Raw genomic sequence first — 6,286 nt, forward strand, 5'->3', positions numbered from 1 at the left:
TCATTTTGTAGGCATGATTGATAGAATCATGTCCTCCACTGCACACCAGTTTGATGTCACAAGGTGGTCCTTCTATACTAGCCAGCTGGCACCTTTGTCACATGATTACCATAATCTACAAAATATGGACTGGAGGTTTGTAGATGAGAAAGATACCACAGTTACTCAGGAAATTCCAAGAGTTTAGAGTTATCTCTCAGGAGCCAAGGACAAAAACCAAATTGCTTTGGGTAAAGTTAAATTATTTAACCCACGGCCACCTAATTGAACTATTCTCACACTGGTAGAATAAACTCCACTTAGCAATTTTGTCTTTTCTGGAAGACTATACCATACCAGTGCATTAAAATTGCTAATGTTTACCTTATATTGTTCTTTATATGTGTTTGATATAAATATGAATTTAATTATTCTAGATTTTTCTTTAATTTTATTATATAAACTAGACAGAATGATGGAGGATGTCTTATTCTTTAAAAAATACTTACAGAGATTACAGTTTGGTAGCTACCTGCTGCTGGAAATGTTTATGTAACTTGCCCTTAAAATATCAGATTTTTTGCAATATCTGGTATATATATTTACATTATAATTTCAAAGTAAAATTAGAGTGTTTTTTTTTCCCTCAGTTAATACATGTCACACTTCTTTTTCTAGAAAATAAGCAGTTTATCCTAAATACACAAATGTGGGCATACAGTTACCATATTCCCTTTGTGATTCAATAAGTCTTCTAAATATAAAGGTTTTTATAAATTTCTAGTGGTTCTTTTATTTTTTGATTAACACAATGTTATGTTCATTTTACTGTTGTTCTTTATATGTAATAACTTGTAGAATGACAGAGTCCTTCTACCTTGCAACCTAGTACCAGGGATAGACAAAGGGGAGATGAGCTGGGCTGAACTGCAGGAAGTTGTGTAGACTCCTGAGCCTATGGCTGGTTCCTGATACCCTGGCCCTGGGTGGCCAGGGATGTTTTGGCCTGGTTCAAGGTAGCTAGGGATGAGGTCTGATCAACCTCTGAGTGGTAAAAGTCAGAGAGAGGAACAACCACGGAAGTGGCTGGTGACAAGGAATGGAGAGGTGGGATGGTGCAGGGCAATGGGTTTCTCTTATATATGACCTTTCTGGTCCTGGGCTTATAATTTTGTCACAAATGGTTGGTTGGGTAACAGTCTGCCCGGTGATTGGTTTATTTTATGCACCTCGCTGGGACTGGTCTATTTGCTATTCAAATAGTGGTGTGAAAAGCCATCCAATAGGATTGTCTGACTTGCGGTCCTCAAGGGGACCTGCTGGGAGGGCCACACCTTGAAATTGACAAGGAGTTTGTTTATGTAAGTGGCCAACCCCACGCAGGTTGAGGAGGACCTCATTATCAACAAGAAGAGTCTGGAACAAGCCAAGTCCTTTGGACCTAGGTTTCCTGTGCTGAGAACCTCATGTACCCGTAACAGAGAGCTGTAGCACTGAAGCAAGTGGTCCAGAAGAGGGCCTAGTGGCAGAGAAACAATGACAAGTCAGCACAGCTGAATGGTAGGGAAATGGTGCCAGGAATCACAAGACAGGATTAATGTATGGTGTATCTTGAGTCAATCTCTTTTGAAACGTAAGAGATTAAACAAGCGAGCAAGCAGAGACAGAGAAGATAAATGCCAAGCCACATGGTAATCTCCAGGGAACCAAGCTGACAAGACAAGGACCTTTCCCCAGAGCCGACACAGAGAGAAAACTTTCCCTAGTACCGGTGCCCTGATTGCAGTCTTTTAGCCTCTGAAACTGAGAATATAAATTTCTGTTTGTGAAAGACACCCACTTGGTATTTCTGGTATAACAGCACTAGTTCACTAAGATAGACTGGTACCCAGAAATGAGGGCACTCCTCTGACAAACACCTGAAGTGTTGAAGTGGTTATGGAATTGGGTAATGGGTAGAGACCGGAGAAGTTTTAAGGTACTTAATAATAAAAGCCTAGATTGCCTTGGAGAGACTGTTTGTAGAATAGCATCACTAGATAACTAGGACAACCACCCACCTTTCAGTTAATAACTGAGGGTAAAGGGTTTACACCACCTAGAAACCTTAATACCTATGATACATTCTGAATAAAACAGAAGCAAAATGCAATGCTAGTGGCTAAATGTGAAATCAACACATATACAATGTATTTTTGTTCTTTTGATTAAACCCTCCCCAATAATTACTCTCAGTTCAGTTTCCAAGAACAAGACTTATAAGTTTTCATTCACCGTGACGTACAACAGCTATTGCAATTCAAATGAGGTAACCATCAATAGCTTTCCAGTATTTCTACCACATGAACTGTCCCTATTACCAATCTGCTTCTGTGAAAATGTCTGACACTCAATGTCCTGGCCTGCTCTGTTTCATCGTCTCTTGGTAGAATAATCCAGTCCTATTACTCAAAATGACATGCCGTTGAAGGTGGCTCTGAACACACTTATCATGATTTAGTTATTGTTTTACATCAATTCTTCACCCCTCCCCATACTCTCAAATTGTCACCATAATGTATGTTAAAGAGTCCTTGGTTGGCACAGTTAAGCATTCTACTTTTAGCCAAAAGGTTGGTGGTTCGAAACCACCCAGAGGCACCTTGGAAGACAGGCCTGGCTGTCTACTTCCTTAAGGTCACAGCCTTCAAAACCCTATGACCAGTTCTACTCTGCATATATGGGGTCACCATCTATCAAAATTGACTTGATGGCAATTAACAACAATAATGTATGTTAAAAGTCAAGGTCCTTGTTCTTTTAGGGTACATGGATATGAATCATCCCCACTATAAAAAATAGTGTAGAAGAGTCTGACCTCCATCACCATCAGCGTAAGCCCAAGGTGGATTCCTTTGAAGTGGTGGTCAGATATACCTACGTAATTCACTGCACCACCCCCACCTAATGAAGGAGACCTGTCATCTCATTCATCACTTCTAGGAGACCACATGGGAACATGTAAAAGGCTAATAATGAAGGCATAATGGCCAGATTTTAAACCTTAGGTAGAAAGTCATGAATAGTAATGAAGCCTTGTCAAGAAACCTCAAATAATTGAAAATTTTTTATTAAATAAAGATAAATGGATTTTTCCACACGTCACTGATCCATTGACACACACCTCCTGAGTTTGAAGAGATTTTGACCTTCAAGTATATAATGTAGAATGTAGCATCTGAGGCTGATTTAAGGACTAGAGACTTAGTTCTCCCCAGTATAAATTCCAATGTGTATCATATCTTTACTCAAATAATGTGCACATACTTTTTTTGCCACATGTGCAATCCTGCCTGTGCATTATCTTCATAAGTGTACTATGCCAATTTTTTTTTTTTTTTAACATGTTGCTGACTTCAATTTCTATTTCTGATGACATGGAAATTTCACTTACGGTAGATATTGATTTTATACTATTTGAAATTTAACCAAGTACTTACCAGATCAAAAGTGATATAAAATTTAACTTTTGTAATTTCCTGATAAAACATGAATGGACCAGTGGGACGCCATGTTGAAACCAAAGAGTATGAATGCACGAAAAATTACAAATTCGTAACTAAGAAATGATCCTAGGCCTAAAACCAAAAAGCATGATGTTTTTAAAAAATATTTTATTGCTTTCATAAATCTTAAACTGAAACACAATTTAGGATAATCAGTATTTGAATTCAACAAATACAAGTCTCCAGGAGAAACTGTTTTCATCTTAAAATAGGCCATTTTATTCATTCATCATCATCCAACGCCTGGAACCCTCCAAAGTCAGATCCCTCATCACTATCATCATTGAAGTATCCCAAGATGCCAGCAGATGCTCTGCTGTGACTTCTGAACTGATGCCATCATTGTCTCTGCCTTTGGCATCTTTATCTTTGTTATTGGTATTCAGTTGCTCCTCACTCTGCTGGTATACGATCCCAGCCTTTCCGAAGCCATTGTAGATGGTTTCTGGAGTTATTTTCCCCAAAACAGATGCCACCCACTTGCAGACCCATAAGTGGTGCCTACTTCAGTCATCGTGATGGTGTGAACTCGTAAGCCCCAGAGTGTATCCATCCATCTCGCTCTCTTCTGATGAAAGTCTTGAATGGGTGGTTAATGGCTGCAGCTTGCAGGTAAGGCCATCAGGTATGACTGATAGTGGGCACCAGTTAATATAATTGTGAACATTTTTTCTTTGTGGGCAGCCATGGCATCAAAAATTAGTAAAGACTTCTTCAAAAAGAATCCACCCTGCCTAGCCCTATAACATTTATCTGCCCATACTTTCACAAAGTCACCATCCATTCATCCCTTCTTATTACCATGAACAGCCACACTGGTGGGAGGTTTTTCGAGGGGCATGGTAATTCTCTTAAAAATCACTGCTGGCTTTAATTTCACCACACTCACAGTGCAACTAAGGACTACAGTGAAGCAAGCCCCCTTGTCCCCAGTGATTATACGTAATGGCTACAGTTTTTGTACCTGAAGCAGCTACAGTCATGGTGGCCAAAATGTGGAGAGACAGCAGAACCTTGTCCATATTAATTACATTCATTGCAAAGATACCTAGTTTAGAAATTTTCCATGGTGACAAATCTGCGTAAGTCAACCATCTTTTGCTGTCATCTGGAAGCCACTGGCCAACAATGGTTCTCATTCTCACAGAAATGCCATTCCTTGTCATGAACTGAGAAATTCAGGGGAAACGCACACTGAAATCTGAGATTCCTCCTTCATTTGCCAGGACATTTGCTTTCATCTGAGCTGCGACAGTAGAGGCAGCTGGATTTTGTTCTTGAGAAAGAATCCACTCTTTCAAGTCATTCTCCAGCTGAGGCCACTTCACTTTGGGTCCATGATGTGTGCGTTTTCGTGAGTGCATTTTTCTCCAACTCCTTCTTCTTTTCTGCATTTGGGAATGGAGACTTTCCAACCTTGGGTTCTCCCTCTGCTGCCGTTGCTTGTTCCTTCCGCTCTCGTAACAACTCTCAGTTTGAAGCTGATGGTGTAAGACTTCCATCCAATTCCTGGCATGATCTTAAAAAGTTAGGAAATAATATATGGGCCTGTGTTAATTTAGGGCCCTGGTGGTGCATCAGTTAAGAGCTCAGCTGCTAACCAAAAGGTCAGCAGTTTGAATCCACCAGCCACTCCTTGGAAACCCTATGGGGCAGTTCTACTCTGTCCTATAGGGTTGCTATGAGTCATTCTGACTTGATGGCAACAGGTTTGGTTTTGTATATGTAATTTAGCCTACTTAGGAAACTTGGGGCAAGTCATGTACCTATGGTTAATACAGTTCATTTTAGAATAAGACCTGTACCACAACCTATAAAATAAGGGAGTTTAGAGATCTTACCCATAACTTCGGAAAATTTACTAAAGCTGAGTTGGCGTTGTCCTTTTAAAAAAACTAAGATTTAGGTGTATAAACTGAATAAATACGCACAATATAATCAGTAACTGATTCTAGCAGAGACTGGAAAATTCAAATGTGAGGTATACAAGACAGAAGGGTCCTATTATAGGTCTATGCTCCCAAACATGTGATTACAGTGACTTATGATCACCGATCAAAGACATTGCAGACCTAACATAACCTAAAGGAGGCTTGGTGGCACAGTGGCTAAAGCACTCAGCTGCAAATTGAAAGGTTAGCGGTTCAAATCCAACAGCCACTCCATGAGAGAACGATGTGGCAGTCTGCTTCCGTAAAGATTACAGCCTTGGGAACCCTATGGGGCAGTTCTACTATGCCTAAAGGATTGCTGAGTCTGCATCGACTCAGTGACAACAGGTTTTGCAACACAACCTAAAACAATCTGATAAGGTTTTTGCATTCAACTATTGAACTAATTCACTATAATTATCAACTTAAATTTATACAAACAAATGCACAATTTGTATTGCTTATTTTCCTATTACCAGGAGACTACTAAACATGATCCTTAAGTTCTTGACTGTGGTTTACAGGTTTATTATACAACTGTGATCAAAAGTAACATTTTTGGACTATTTTTATATGTATAACCGAGAGATTAAAGAAAATGAATGGAATGATATGATTTATCTGTTAATATGGAAGGATGGGTGATTAGGCCCAAATTCACTTCTGAAAATGTCATGAGACATGCACAGTATATGCATGAGTGCACTATTCCAGAATTGTTTTACCTGATTTCATTTCTGCTCATTATATGTGTACACCCTTCATTCATGAAAAAATACAGTAACAAATTGTGAGACTGGAAAAATGATTTACCAAATTGTTTATAAAGTT

The sequence above is a fragment of the Loxodonta africana genome, chromosome 11 (genome assembly GCF_030014295.1).
Source record: "Loxodonta africana isolate mLoxAfr1 chromosome 11, mLoxAfr1.hap2, whole genome shotgun sequence".
NCBI classification, from domain to species: domain Eukaryota; kingdom Metazoa; phylum Chordata; class Mammalia; order Proboscidea; family Elephantidae; genus Loxodonta; species Loxodonta africana.